Here is a 16,580-nt window from a genome sequence, read left to right on the forward strand (position 1 = left end):
GACATCATCACTACAAACCCTGTACCAGGCCAGATGGTTCCTGTGTTCAGGAAGCACAAGGATCTAAGAGGATCTGGAAGGTGAGGGAAATGTCCACGGACATGCGAAGGTCTGCTGTGTCAGCAAATGCCATTCCTCGAATGCCACAGAAACAATAGCAATCATGATAGTCAAAAGCTAACCCTCGCCTACACACACACACACATACACACACACACACACACACACACACACACACACACACACACACACAGCAAATACAAACATGGCGAGTGACCAGGACACAGGCACACAAAGGAGGCTGATTCACAACAAACCAAACCAGGCAGCATGGAGTCTTGGGGCCAGCAGTGTTTTTGACGGGGACAACTTTGAGAATATATTTTATAGATTGTCTCTGAGAAAGAGCCAGGACAAAGCAGAGACCTCAGCAAATAGCTTTTGTCCACTTGACTGCAGGGCTCAGTAAGCCCTGTTACTTTCTCTCTTCACTTTGGTTTTAGTGTCTGGGAAAATAAAACACAACAACCACCAACCTGCAAATGTAAGGGCCGCAAGCCTGCTTGCTCCTGGACAAACATTTTAACTTGGAATCTCCTGGTAAGGAGACCTCTGACTTTCTTCCAAATGGTAGAGGGTTTGTTTGAAGAGAGGGCACAGAAAAGGGAGCTGGCACACATTAAACTTCTCAGACAAGTGCTTCGATGCAGATGGGGCCTTGTGCAGTTTTATAACTGGCTGTTTCCGGGAGCTGGAGGTGCGTGTGCAGAAACAACATTGTCCCACACCCATGCCACTGTAAGGATCCAAGTGTGTGTGTGCAGGAACCCCAAAGCCCACACGCTCAGATGTTTTCTACAAGATATGCCTGTGCTTTCGCTACACACACTTAGCAAATGAACATATACTACTCAAATATTTTAATCACTTAAAAAGCAAACCAAGGAGGTTCTGTAATTGTCATGAAGGCCCCCAGGGTGTGAATTGCGGTATTGTAATCCAGGCCTTGTTGTGTAGACAGCCTAGCATCCCAGCCTGTGTCTAAAACCACACTAAGCATAAAGTGTGGTGCCAGAGTTCATGCTCTGTCATGTTTTACTATAGTGAAAAACTCAGGCTAGGCCTTTCTAAACTTGTAATTAAGTCGTGCGAACGTTGCATAATATTTCACAGCCTCGCTTTGGTAGAATGACCTTTATGATTCAGGCTCTGGATCTGTGCTTTTTTATTTTTTTAAAACACAGGTTATAGATTTCGCATCATCTTACTTCCCACCACAGTGTTGAGTGGGACACTGAAGCCATGGCCCATCAACTTTCCGCCATCACAGAGAACCTCTCAGGCCTTTGCCGAGGGTGGGCTAGTAGGTGGTGGCCGCGAGCCTCTCCTTGTCATTTGGGTTGTTTTCAGCTTTTTAATGATCCATTAAAAACAAAAACAGAAATAAACCAAAAGAAGCATGAAAATGCAGTGCATTTGTCGTTTGTGGGAGAGGTTCTGTTAGGATGGGAGGAGAGGTGGGGCCATGGACAAAGGGACGAATCGAAAAAACTATCTTGTGGATTGCCTAGCAGAACAAGGAGCTCTAAGCCCGTCTGCCTGGTGAGAGGGCCAGTTGCCCTGGATCAAACCTCCATCCTTCCCTCTCTGCAGAGAGATGATCTCTAAAACCGTCCATTCAATTAGTCCAACTTGGCTCAGCAGTTAAGAACACTGACTGCTCTTCCAGAGGTCCTGAGTTCAAATCCCAGCAACCACATGGTGGCTCACAACCATCTGTAATGGGTTCCAATGCCCTCTTCTGGTGTGTCTTTACAGCTACAGTACTCATATACATAAAATAAATCAAATTAGTCCAACCCACCGTTGCATTGTTTTACTTACATGTTGCTAGCTAGAGTCAGGGAAGAGTCAGGTAGGAGACATGAGGCGAGGTGTAGGTACTTATAATCATAACTTTGTGCATTCTGGGAAATGTCACATGGAGGGATTAAACGGGAGCTATCCAGAAAAGGCCACAGGCTGAGAAAGTCATTGTTAGGCATTCCTCAAAGTGCATGTATAATGGTCTTGAAGGAGTTGCCTCTGGTGAGCCAACCCATCCAAGTGAACATGAGTTGGTTAAACATTGCCAGGCACAGGCAATGTGGCCAGCGACATCGATGTCGCAGCTCATTGGGGAAAGGCTCCTATCTATGTGATGCTTGGAAAGGTTCCTTCCTCAGGCACGTGTCAGCATACTGAGAGTTGCTTCATTCATTCATTCATTCATTCATTCATTCATTCATTTATTCATTTAAACCTTTGTCTATTCATAGGCAGGTGAAATTATTTACTTGTTCTCTCATTCATGTCTCCACAAATAGTTTTGCTTCACCAGGGCCCTGGTGGTGGGGATTCACTAGCAATGGTTTTAAAATCTTTACTTTGTAAGAGTTACAGCCATGGGATGATGTAAAGGTTGAATAGAGGCTGATGGCTAAATCACAGAACTAATTTGAACTTGCAAATGGCTGCTTCCAAGGTAGAGGCAAGGGCAGCAGGGATATTTGTGATGTGCTTATGTTCTGCATAGGGGAGGAGCAGGGTAGGAAAGCATTGGACCTAAGTCAACCAGATTTGGGGTTGAATCTCGCCTCCACCATGAACTAGCTTCAGGCAAGACTCACATTCTTCTGACTACCAAGAGTGATCTCAAGGAACAAGCAAGTGACAGAAAAAAGACCTGTCACAATAGTGGCCATCATAAATGCTTAATTAATCTGAATGATTCCTATGAGTGCATTGCTAAAGGACATGCCTTTAGCAGGTCTGCCAAGTGCTTACTGGTAAGGCCACACACACTTGCACTGGGGTGGGAGCTGAGTATCTTGAGAAGAGGTAGGCTCTGGGGATTAGATGCTGAATGAGTAAGCAAGCTGGAACTTCATCATATAGAGAAAGCAGGAATTCAGCGTTTTAATCAATTCATGCTTCTGTTTTCAAAAGCACCGGAAAAGTCGAGCCTTCTGTATGCTGGTTGCTTTTGTTTTCAGGACAAATGGTTTTGATGAGATTACATGACCAAGGCCATTACAATAATAGATAAGAGGGGGCTCCTTTTACATTCCTGAACCCCACTTTCCTCCATTTGAAATGGTGTTTCAAAGACAAGGGAAAAGGTAGGGAGATAGTACAAAGGGCAATGACATATTTCACTCAGGAAAAGAATGTCTTAAAGGTACTAACATCAAAATGTCTTTAGAGTCTACCGTAACCCTGCCAAATAATTCATATCAGAGTGACTTCTTTCATTTCAGCACTAAAATGTAAAGAATTTCAGTTACCATTCTTGTCCTTAGAACAAGGAGAAGCAGAAGAGAAAATCTGTGATTTTCCTGGTCTCCCACAGAATTCTAGCAGGAGAGCGGGGCATCACCCAAGTCCTGGGAGGCAGGCAAGCATGGAAGAGCAAACCAAGGTCTGTTGATTAGAAACAGAAGCTCATGGGAATACATCATGGGGTTGCCACAAGTTGCTAGAAGCTGAATATAGGTAGATAGTGAGAATACAAGTCTGGAGAGCTATAGTCCTGTCCAGAAGAAACATGTTTGTGGCCCAGGAACTCAACTGGGTTCTCAGGGGATCCCATCTTATGGTAGACTGCCAACCAAAGAACTTTAAGAGTTCATGGGAAGCTCAATGATGACAAGGGAGAAAATAGCAAAGACACTGGGGAATTGGATGCTTTCATCAAATATAGCTGTGTAATCATTAAATCCAATTGGACAAGCACAGAAAACTCACACCAGAGGTCTGAAGGGTGCAAAGTGAAACCAACCCAGAGTTTTATATCCAGCAAAACTATTCTTCCAATGCACAGGGAAAAAAAAATCAGTACATCTTCTGATGAAATTGAAATCAACGATCAACAATAGACATGTTTAAAGGGCCTCAGACAGCAAGAAAATGAAACAGACCAGAAACTTAGATCTGGGGTGAAAAGGAGTTCATCAGAGAAGAAGTGAATCAAATGAAACAAAGCCCATTTTCTATTCATAATGGATTTGAAAGTTAGCTGTTAGGAGTGACAACAGCCACTGTTTATTGGACAGTTACAGCATAAAGATCAAGGAAACGACTGGCGGAAATGACAGATAAGAAAGAAGTGATGCAGGTCAGCAGAGAGGCACCTGTCCAACAACAGGAGCTTGATCCTCAGGACCCACATGGCAGAAGGAGACCCACTGATTCCTGCAGGTTGTCCTTTGACCTCCATATGTACAGTGCAGTATACACACACACAGACAGAGAAAGACAGACAGACGTATACACAGAAACAGAGACAGAGACAGACACATACACATACACATGCACACACACACTGGGTGGGGAGACAGACAGAAAGACAGGCATACACCGAAAGAGAGACAAACATACATATATACAGTGACAGCGTATACACATATATACAGAGAGACAGACACATATAAACACCACACACACACACACACACACACACACACACACAGAGACAGACAGACACATACAGAGAGAGAGAAAAGGGAGAGAGAGGCACACACATATACACAGAAAGAGACACTAAATTAAAAAATGTAAAGAAATTTAAAAATAACATAACAATTAAGGAATAACATTATTTGATTGTGGGCTTAGTTTTTAAACTCTATAGCAATTGAAACAATTTCAAAATTTTATTTCTGTATGTCTGTCTGTCTGTCTGTCTGTCTGTCTGTATGTATGTATGTCTGTCTGTCTGTCTGTCTGTCTGTATGTATGTATGTATGTATGTATGTATGTCTGTATGTATTGTTTAATGCATATGGGTGTTTGTTTTGCCTGCATCACATCTGTGCATCTCATGCTTGTAATGCCTAGGGAGACCTGAGTTGGGTGTTGGATTTCCCTGGGATTGGAGTTAACAGATTGCCTTTAGACACGAGTGGTTGCTAGGAATCAAGCCAGGTCCACTAGAAGAGCAGTCAGTGCTTTAACGTCTGGCTCATCTCTCTAGCTCCCACAAAGCAATTTTTTAAAAAAGTTTATTTGCATACCTGGTAGGCAAATAAACAAGCTAAAACGAAATCACATAAAATGTTTCGTTACACTGAGACGAGGCAGAAAAGCCGGGGGTGGGATGAAGAACCATGCGCAACAGACATAAAAGTTAGACTATGGCGGGTCATAATCCAGCTGCATCTATAAACAGTGAGTTGTCTAAATCTACCACAAAGGTTGTCAGAACAAGCTACAAATAAAACTTAACTACCTGACGCATACAAATGGCTCATTTAAATGTAGACTCAGATAAGTTGAGCATGAAGGGGTGGAGAGAAATTGTGCTAACATCAATCCAAAGAAAGCCCAAGTTGCTGTATCAAGTTTTATATAAAGCTAATTGAAGATGGAGCTTTTGGGGGATAGGAGATGAGTTAATTATGATAATATGGAAAACCGAAAATACATATGCCTTAACAGGTGCCCTATGAGCAAAGGGTGTCATGAAACCCAAGGGAGAACTAACTGACATACAATGAAAGCAGACAAACACGACGGCCGGAGACTTCAGCACCCTCTTTCAGTCACCAATAGACCATGCAAGCAGAAATTCAGCTTCCGCTGACCTGGACAGCATGAGCTTGACCTAAAGAACACCGGTAGACTATTCCTCTCTTCTGAAGCACACAGACAACTCACTAAGACAGACTACAGTTGAGGCTTAAGAGCATAACCATACAATTTTCTTAGGCCACAAGGACTTAAAACTAAAACCAAACAACACCCCGCACCCCGCAAAACAAAACAAAAAGCAGTAACAGAAAGATTACTTGGAAATCTTCAAAAGTTGGAGTAAATGCCATAGCCACCAAATAAGAGATCTGAAAAAATGTTTCAACTATCGGTCACTTAATGAAAATGAAAACACCAACATTTAGGGACTGGAGAAAAGGCAGTCTCGGGAAGGGAAATTTCTGGTTCTGAAAAACATACTTGAAAGGCAAGACAGAACACCAGTAACTAAAGCTTATGAAGTGAGGAAGGAAAGAGCACTCCAGACCCAAGACAAAGAGAAGTAACCACATCTAAAGCGGTCAGAAGACCAAATAAATGCTCCTGCTTTAAAATCCAAAGCATCCCGATTCAGCCTTGTGCCCTCCCCGTCCAAGGAAAGGACACACAGGGACGTCAGGACACTTGAGCCTTTGGTGGCCCTGGCACCTGACCTCACAGCCACAGCACTAGAGGATCTGGGGCCATTTCCCGACACCTGGTTCAGGACAGGACACTGGGGCTCTGCTGTAGTCAGAACCCTGTCCCTTGAGTATTTGGCAGGCATCTCTAAAACAACAAGCCTTCCATTCACCTTCAATCCATTTAAAATAAACAGTGCTGCAGGACCACTGGCTTTTCTAAAGAGCAAAGCCTGCTCTGAATATATAAACCCAAGGGGCCTGTTCTGGGTTTTTCCTTAGGAGACACCCCCTCTTTCTGCAAGGAAGAAGGCAGAGTCACCTTCAGGGCACCCTCCTAGTGCAGTCCGTCATGGGTAGCTGGTGTAATGCCCTCTTGGATGCCTCAGAGAACACAACAGGATGTGAGTCAGGACACAGAGATGTTGAGTCAGTTTCCAGGGTGATGTGTCAGGGCGAGCCCCAGGGGAGGTTTGCACCTTCTCATCTGGGACCCTTGTGAAGAAAGACCCAGGATACCTTGTATAGGAAAGCGGTGGTGCCCCCAGATGCTTGGAGGCTCCCGCTCACCTCACACTGCAATGTCAGCTTTCACAGTCCTGGTGTTGGGCAGGTGACCCAACTGAAAAGGCTGCTTCCTTGTGGCGTCTGGTGGTTTTGAGCAGTGTTTCCTTTGGCTTCTATGATGGGCAGTAAATCCACAACAGCCCCAGAAGTCAGAACGGGAGTCCACCCCCCCCCCCCAAAGGTAGCCAGCACTGGATTAGCATTGCCTAAACATACCAGTGAAAACCAGTGAGAACAGGAGTCAGTTCCCACCAGCTCTGGATCCTGGAAGAGAAGAGGGTTGTGAAAGAGCCCTGGGATTTGCCAACCACTCGTCTCCCACTGACTGCAGACACTTTGGTTAGTCATGTGCAGCTCAGCTGTGCTCACCATTCCAACGGTTACTTTGAAGGGAGGCATCCATACTGAGCCAGGACAGAGACCTGCCTGGTTAGGCTGTTTCAAAGGCTGTCAGGGTCTAGGGGAACCCATTCTTCCTGACATCCATAGATGCAGGAGGTGACAGGCTACCCAGGAGAGGGAAGAAGGAATTGTGTGGCTTCATCTTCACTACTCCTGTTCCGGTACATGAATTCCTCACTCAGCCCAGGGGAGGCTTCCTGAATTTGTGGTCAGGATGCTACAAATTTGAAATGCTTATTCCCAACATCAGGGATATTCCTAACCCTGGTGGCTTGCCCCAGAATCCTTTTCCTCTCAAACCTCTGTTTCCTCATTTTGAAAATGGGGGTGGGGGTAAGCAGACTCACCTGCCTCACAGGTGTGAGAGTTAATTAATGTTTGTGGTACAGCTTTGAGATCCACAGATGAAAGACTCTCTATAAATGCAAAGTGCTATTCCTCATTAGAGCTGCCAGACAGTTCCCAGGGGAAATAGCTCAGCCCTCACTACCACGAGGCCGCTCCTCTCAGCCAGATCAGTCTGAGACACGTCTGGAAAGGGCTCTGTATTTAGGCAGAGCCCTCCCTGTATAAAGGGTTCAGGGATAAGTCACCCGCTTCTAGAAAAGACGCTGTTTTCATAACACTTCTCATTCTCTGTTGGCACCGTCTGTCCTCCAGACAGAACTGTAGTTCTGAGGGCACCGAAGGTCCCATCTGGTCTCTGTAGTGTCCTTTCTGACAGATAACTTGGTTCAATGAACTTAAAGAAACCCCATCCCCACCCCAATGCCTCACCTGTAAGGATTGTCTGCACCTCTAACCTCCACTTGTGTTTTCTGGGCCTGGAGGAGCCTATCGTCAGACTGGATAAAGTCCTGTCATGCTAGGCCGTCATGTGGCGGTAAAGTCCTGTCATGCTAGGCCGTCATGTGGCAGGTGCCATCCTAGGGGCACCTGTCGAATTATCCTTTTCTCCTCCTTTTTTCTCCTCCGTTCAGGCTCAAAAGTCTGAGGGTAAAGACATTTTTCTGTCCCCAGCAGTTCTTCTCCTGCCTCTTACTCGTCCTTACTCCTTCCTCGAATAGGGTGAGGGAGGAATTCAGTGTCAAGGGTTGGAGGTCCCAGGTAGTTTGGGAGCTTGGGCTCAGCCCTTGGTATGGGGGTGAGAAGACTCTCACTCACAGCAGAAGCTGCCGACACCTCGTGTTCCCGGGCGAGAAGACCCTCACTCACAGCAGAAGCTGCCGACACCTCTGGTTCCGGGCGAGAAGACCCTCACTCACAGCAGAAGCTGCTGACACCTCTGGTTCCGGGCGAGAAGACCCTCACTCACAGCAGAAGCTGCCGACACCTCGTGTTCCAGGGAAGCCGCAAGCAGGAGGACCTCATGCCTCCAGGTGTCTTACAGAGCACAATCGATGTTCTGGGGATGCTCTACTGACAGTAGCACACACTGTAGACTCTATTCGTGTGGCTCAGGTCAGGGCATGTTGGAGATGTTGGTCTGGGCTGCCTGCAGAAGGTGGGTTGTTCTGTCCAGTCTGTTCTGGGCTGCTGCTGGGTCTCAAGGGGAGCACCAACTGATTGTCTTCTGAAAACTAGGTGCAGTAAGAGCTGTCCCTTAGGCAGATCACATTAAGTGAATGGCTGAGACTTTATGGGGTCGGTCCTTAACATGTCTTAGGGTGACTGTAGGCACCAAGAAAGGAGTGGCCATTCCTTTTGGAATTGCAGAGGGTGCTGATGATGGATCTATTACCTGTATGATGTCAGTTCGGGGCCCAGCCTAGAGTGAAGTCCGACCTACTCCAGGCTCTGCCATGCCATTAGGTGGCCTTGTTTTCTTTGGGGATCACCTACACAGCCCCCAGATCTCTGTGCTGAGGGCTGTCACTGAGCCAACACTCGGGATCCTGGTGGGAGAGCAGAGGTCACCTCTACCCCAGCCATCTGACCCATACTGTTCCCTGTGAGTGCCCAACCTTGTAGTCTAGCACTGCATTCATTTTGTTAAATGTTAGAGCTGCTTGGGAATCTCTAAGGTGGCTTAAAGGACAGAACTCAGGCTTTGTCCCCTGTGTTCCTCTGACCAGGGTCTTAAGTAGAGATTACAGCATTCATTATACTGCAGAGTCTGAAGAGAAATTCATATTCATGGGGACAGAAAAGAAGACTCAATGCAGTACCCTTTAGAATATTCCCCAAAACAGAACAGAGGATCTCAGTTGTGTTATGGCTTGTACAGGCCCCAAGCATGTCTAAGATCTGAGTACCTCTCCGTTGTCTCCTATTCCCAAACCAATAGTGTTTAGGCAACCATAGAGCAAGGGCATGACTTTCCAGTCTGAGAGGTTGCAATGGAGACACCAGTTTGCCTGCTACTGCTGAGGCAAGTGGACATAATCCCCTCCTGTGAGGAGGGGGTCATTGCACCAGCCTGTGAGGTACTGGAAAGGTGAAATGGGACCTCGGCCTAATCACGGTCAGTTCAGTTGCTGATATGAGGAGGCAAGGCAGTCTCCCCTTGCTACCCATTCAGGGAATGGTGATGGTGTCCAGAGTGAGGGCTGCTTGGGCTTTGTTCAGCACAGCCTCTTTATCCACACGGCAGAGACACTGCAAGGCTACCAGGAATGAATGGGACTTGCCTCAGCCAGCCAGAGTTCCAGGGTGCAAGCTGTGGTTCCCACAACCATGTGTGTGTGGTTCCGGTGGCTAAGGCTAAGTGCCAGTGCGAAGACACAGTGCGAGGATCTCCTGCCCGAACACCACAGCTCCAGAGGGAGTCCATATCCACTCCGCAGAATGAAGGCTCATGGCAGGGTGGCATAGTTCCTGCCAGGACACAGGGTCTGAACGCTGAATTGCAAGCCAGGGATTCATTGTTCTTTGTCTTCTGAGGTGTGAGTCATGTCAAAGGGTTGTTCTTTCTTTAAGAGCCTTCATTCCACACTCCCAGCTCATAGAAGAACATTCCGACACACAGGGAAATCGAAAAATTCCCCAAAGATGAAGTGCCTAGCCCCCTTTAGTAAATGTTTGCAAGAGAGATCCCGTCAGCGTCTGCCTCATGTTCTTTCTCTTCATGCTTTGTGTGTGGGTTGGGGGAGGGGAAGGTGGGAGTGCTGGTCTGGTCTTAAAGGACTGTTCTCTCCAGCCTGAACCGGGGACACTGTTGTAGTTTTTTCTTTCCTACACACCAGAATCAATTCCCCTAAGCAGAGCCGTGGAGAGTTGTGGGATAGGGGTGGAGTGCTCTCTCCCCTCTTTACCTTTCCAGCTATGCACAGGTCTCTCCCTGCATCCGAAGAATCTGATAAATCTAGGCTCTTCCTGATGAGGGGGATCCACCTTTCATGATTCCTGACTGGGTTGTTCCAGCACATTCATCTTTCACAAGAACTGTCCTGTCTGAGTACAATGGACACTAAACACTACGCTTCCATGGCCTCTCCACAGTGCCAGAATTCATTAAAGTCTTGTCATCCACCTAAAGAGATGTAATCCTCACATACCTTACCATCCCTCCTGCTGGTGATCTCAAAATGACAGTGGGATGTGTGGCTAGGATCCCAGAGCTGACCTTCATTCTTGAAGTGTGATGAGCCGTCCTGTGGATCCGCCCAACTCCAGCCCCTTCTCCAGACACGCCTTTTGGAGGGGCTGTGCTTATCCCACGCCATAAACACAAGGCTCCTCCTCCAGCAAATGTCCTCAGACACAGCTCTGGGTCTGAGGTGGCTAAATCACTCAGGTGCTTGCCGTGGGGAATACGGTAGGGGGAGGGGCTGACACCCTCTCCGGCCCGGGGGATTGTACATTTCTACTCAAGATTTGGGTTGTTTGGGGTTCCCGGATGTCTTCACTTCACTCTCAAGCACCGAGGCACCAGACAGTTCTTGCTTCCGTCTCCCTGTCTGCAATCTCTCATTTTCATGGGAGAACCACAGGAGGGGGACTCGCTTACTTATCTTTGCGGCCCCTTTGCACACCCCACGTAATTGACCTTGATGTGAACTAATTGGGATTGCAATGGATTAATAACGCAGGTTGGTGAGGTGGAGTCTGCCATCCAAGGGAGACCTTTGAAGATAAGAGTCACTCGTACTTTCATAAAGTAATCCCTGGTGCTCTGAACAAAGGACACAAACTAATAAAGGCAGACTCATCTGGGGGCAACCTCCACTCACAGAGGAATTCCATCCCGTGCTCTGATTCAGAAAGGCAAACGGAAGTCTGCCAGAATTCTTTTAAACTCTAACACAGATCTCGGAAAAAAGAAAAAAAAAAGACATACCCACACAGAGTAAAAACTCTCCGTAATAAGCAGGCCTCTGATGATCTAAAGACCCACAGCTTCGTCTATTGACTAGGGAAAGTAAATGGCATTTCAAATACAACCTTCACACTTGAATAGATGAGGTCACCCTGAGAAAGATGACACCGAACTGAGCGCGCAGTGGGAAGCCTCCCTCCAGAGAGCAAGCGAGGGAGCGCCTTTCACTTACAAGGTCAAGGCAGCCTTCCACACAGAAGCGATAGGTTTTCAGTGATTTGGACGTGGACGCAGATGGGAGAAAAAGCTATGTACCGGCTGAGATTGCACGGTACCGACACATTTGATCACACAGTGGGACTGGCGGAAGGAGGTGCCAGACACCCAGGGGCTGCAGACACCCAGTCAACTCAGTTCTGTTTTACACATTGACACCTTATACACACGGACTAAACACTTCCCAGGTGGGTCTAAAGCAGTAGGGAGCTCTCCTCTGGAGGAGTTGTAGTCATGTCAGGAAACAAGGACTACTCTTGATCGGAGTCAGGGGAGCCAGAGCTGTTTAGAGAGTGGAGACCAGGCTGCTGTTTGGTAGCAGATAGTGCATAAGAAGTTCCTGTAAAAGAATGGTTCGGCTCCCAAAATCAAGGGTAACTAAAATGACAAGGGGAGGCTGACCCAGGGACCGTCACACTGATAGGGTAGTTTGGCCAACTTCAACATCAAAGCAGAACATATGACTTCTAGAGGTTGTTCTGATTTCGAGAGATGTAAGCCTGGGTGGAAGACATGTGAAGTGGGGGGCAGCACCTCAGGAGACTCCTGTCTCCACACCTGCTGTTTGCAGAAGCTGCTTTCTCACAGTCTCAGGCTGACATCCAGACTTGGCACTGGCTGAATCCAGCCCTGGGGGAGCCACAGGTGTAATGGCCAATAAGATTGCCCCTGCGTTGACCACTGGCTTTACTACCTTGGAAGGGACAGGCCGGCACTTGCCTCTCCCGGGTTTTCTGGGCATGAGTCACATGTAACTAGATAATGATGCAGATTGTTGTCAACAGTTCTGAGGTCTCGTTCCAAAGACCCATGGAATGATGGGGCAGGAAGCAGGCAGCAGCACCAGAGACTGTCTGTGCCAGCTCCGACTCAGAAAGCTGGAGTCCAAGATGAAGGGCTGGTCTCTGCTCCCCACACAAGGATGGTGGTAGGATGAAGGCAGATCTCTTGGCTAACTGTAGATGGGTTACTTCCATAAGACTATGGCAAACCACCCCTCCTCCTATCTAAGGACCATACTGGCAAAATGGGAAGGCTTAACCTTCAAAGACTCTAACTGTTGAGGTTGTTGGCTCTGAAGAGGGTAGCTAATTCCTGTTTATAGATCTGGGGGTATTCAGAGCTCTTAGGGTTCCTTCAGAATTCTGTCTTTATATTTGTGTCTCCTTTCCTACCCACACCTGGATCAAACATAAAAGTTGGTGTCTTTTAAAAACTATCATAATTCACAAATAATTCAAAATCAAGGGCAGGACAGGAAAAGACCACTTTAGGATGGTCACAGGGAGGAATCAGGCTTTGTAAAATCAGGATGGAGACTGGGGAGTCACTTCGTCACCCTTTGCCATTTTTCTAATGGCTTTAAGCTGCCAAACACTGCACTGAGCTGATGTGAAATCCTTTTATGGAGGGTGCCATGTTCTTTCTGTTCAAATCATTTAAAATAATGGGTTAGCTGCACTTGTATTAGTCTGTCTTTCACGTGGATTAGATTCATGGGCTTGTTCCCCTCCAGACTCGAAAGCTTTGGCCTGGCTGTCTGAACCTCCAGATTAGACTGACGAGCGCAGGCCAGACAGCAATGAAACGCAATTACCTAGGCAAACTTTTGAAGGATTTGAGCCCTGGGGCACAGGCTGTTTACCAAAGACTGAAAGCACCGTTTGTACCGAGCAGGGCCAGTCGCTGTGGTCTTGGGAGCTTTGGATCTTGCCTGCCACTGGACTCCAGGCAGGATTTCTGGGGGCCTGATAACATCAGCTTCTGTCCGCACCTCAGCACCTCAGGGGCTTTCTGGTTTTCAACAAGAAGATGCAAGCGCCAACAAAAGCGGATTATAAGATCTCCCTTTGTGTTTGCTGACTATCTCTCATTGTGGGGATTTTTTTTCTTCCCCCTTTCTTTTTCATATGTATTGTGTACCACCTTGGGGGGAAAATCCAGAAGCAGTCCTATGGTTGATTGGCTGTGTAAGTTGGTTGTTTGAAAATGAACCAACTTTCTAAAAAACAGGAACGTCCTGTCTTCTTTAAAAAAGAAAAAAAGCAGGTAATCCACAGCACTTTCCCCTTGATTTGAAACAAAAGACCCTCCAAGAGTGCCTAGTGAAGATTCCTCCCAAAGGGGGCTAGCAGACCAGGGGGCCAGGGGACTTCCTGTGCGGGGCCACAAGATGGTGGGTAAGAAGACAGGGGGGTGAGAGTGGGCATCTGGCTGGCTGGCAGAGCACCATCCTGTGACCAGAGGAAGGACAGTGACCCGAAGGCAAGCCTAGGACTCCCATGTGGTGGGAGACGCACGCCTAGGACTCCCGTGTGGTGGGAGACACAAAGTTAAGGCTCCAGAAGCTGGGGGTGGGCCCTGACTTGGCAATGGATCGATTACTTTTAAAGAAAAGATTTCTTGTGGTCAAACTAGCCTTGAACTTGTATACCTGAGAGCCGAGAATGACCATAAACTTCTTATCCTCCTGCCTCCACCTCCTGAGTGCTGGAATCCAGGAGGCATGCGCCATGCGCCATGCGCCATGCGAGTGCTGGGGATAGAATCTAGGGCTCACATGCCCTAAGCAAGCACTCTCCCAGCGGAGCTCCAGCCCTAGCCCCAGGGCAAAGCTTTCTTAGGGTGAAAAGGTGGAGAGAGAGTTTCGAAGGATGGATTTGAAGAAGAATCTAGGAATGTGGTCTGGGAAGGAAGCAGCAGACACGCACACCTGAAGGGCAGGAAGCAGGAACCTGGAGGGGGTTAGGGGAGGCAGCATTGTGGTAGGGCTTGGGAAGTTGTGGGTAAATAAGACCGCTTATTTCAGGGTAGGTCTCTAATTAAGCATGCAAAGCAGGTTCAAGTATGTGGAAGGCTGCCTCAGGTGAGGCTGCACCGGCTGCAGAGGAAGGAAGGCCAGGAATCATGAGAGGAGTGTTTGGTGTGGGTCTGGGAACAGCACGGGGTGGGGTGGGGGGGGCGAGTACCCAAGGGTGCCTCTGCCTTTGTGAATGCAGTCGTGAATGTTACCGGCCAGAATGGAAAGAGGCAAAGGGACCTGCCATTTCCTCCTTGCATCATTCCCTGCCTAGAACTTGAAATGGGGTTCTGACCCACCAATGCCTCACTTTGACTTGTGTTCCTAAGAGTACAGAGACTGCTGTTGGCCATGCTGGAGCACATAGATCCTGTCCTCCTGTTAGCAGGCTGCTGGTGTTGACTGCACAAGATGGTGCCTCACTCAGAACAGTGAAGGAAAAGGCACTTGGCCCCACCGCCCTTCGAGTAGAACCAGAGAGCAGACATGGGGGAATGTCACAGTGAGAGGGACTATCAGGCTTGTCGAGGAACTGGGAGAGGACTCAGAGAGACGAAGATGTCCTGAAAAAGGGACATGTGAGGACCGCTGAAATATGGAAGGGTGTGGGGACAGGGTGAGGAGGGGACAGGACTGGCCGGAGAAGACAGCCAAGCGAAGGCTCACATCCACTTGATACCCCTGCCTCCCTCCTGCTCCTGTGCTCGACTGTGGGTGATTTCAGAGCTTGGATGGGCTAAGGAACCATGAAGAGCCCCTCATGGCCTGGAACACCACAGGGAGGCATTGCTTGAGAAAGGAATTTAATGGGCAGTGACAACAGCTCTGTGTGCCAAGTCTTTGGCCTTCAGTTGGCTTGAAAGGCATTAATGGCTTCTTTGGTCATGGGCATGGCCCTCTGAAGGCTACATGATCAGACTAGGTGGGCACAGTCAGTGGTACAGGGCCGAGGGAGGTTTATAATGGTCTCTGAACTCCCTGAAGGTAAGGAAGCCAACAGGAAGTCGCAGGATCTTCACTTATGTGGCCACTCAAAAGTCACAGTGGTGGAAAGCACACCGAGGCCAGGAACACCATTATTCCTGTACATTGTGGCCATTCTGCTGCCTCTGAAAAGCTGTTCCTGTCCACTGATGTCCACATAGAGACACAAGATGGCTGAGCAGCAGCGACTTTTGCTAGAAGAAGGACTTTGAGGACCGTCAAGTCTTCTAAGTTCTCAGTTGCCCATGGGCGGACAGTGTGTGCTTTTCCTGGAGTGCTCAGAGATGGCTTGGTGGATAAAGGAGCTCTTTATAGCTCTCGGGAAGATGGCCACAGGCACCTAAGCCGCCAGGTCACTGGGAATCTGCTGAGCTATCTGAGTCCCCAAGGCGTGGTGGCAACATCGGGGAGCGGGGGAGAAGCACCAGAGGTTCCTACATGGCCTACATACAGTGGGCACTGTGGCATGCCTACATACAGTGGGCCCTGTGGCATGCCTACATACAGTGGGCCCTGTGGCATGCCTACACACAGTGGGCCCTGTGGCATGCCTACATACAGTGGGCTCTGTGGCATGCCTACACACAGTGGGCCCTGTGACATGCCTACATACAGTGGGCCCTGTGGCATGCCTACATACAGTGGGCCCTGTGGCATGCCTACACACAGTGGGCCCTGTGGCATGACTACACACAGTGGGCCCTGTGGCATGCCTACATACAGTGGGCCCTGTGGCATGCCTACATACAGTGGGCCCTGTGGCATGCCTACATACAGTGGGCCCTGTGGCACAGACTGCCTGGGGTAATTTGCACAACCCTGTTTTGCGCCTCCCCTGTAGAATTCTGTGAGGGTTGGGACACCAACCCTGATGGGTGCCAACCTGGGCTGTATCTATTGTTGTCAGAGCCTTTGGGCAGGGGCTGGCTTTGCAGAGTTTACAGAGGGGCTACCCATAACGACCTTAGTTGTCTGTCGACCTTGTGGGCAAGGCAGGCTGGACGGTAGTGTTGTCTGTTACCTCATCAGTGAGTGATTCCCTTCCCGGTGTTAGCAGAGGAAAGGAAGAACTAGAAGAGATACAACCATGAGTGTGGGGGGG

The 16,580-nt window shown here is 48.3% G+C and overlaps 1 protein-coding gene across 3 annotated transcripts in view; it reads right to left on the minus strand.

The window, feature by feature from the left end:
- Positions 1-16,580, minus strand: part of Runx1 (RUNX family transcription factor 1) — a 240,061-nt gene that overhangs the window by 12,936 nt on the left and 210,545 nt on the right. The gene's annotated exons all lie outside the window — the stretch shown is intronic.

The sequence above is a fragment of the Mastomys coucha genome, unplaced genomic scaffold (genome assembly GCF_008632895.1).
Source record: "Mastomys coucha isolate ucsf_1 unplaced genomic scaffold, UCSF_Mcou_1 pScaffold12, whole genome shotgun sequence".
Lineage (NCBI taxonomy): Eukaryota > Metazoa > Chordata > Mammalia > Rodentia > Muridae > Mastomys > Mastomys coucha.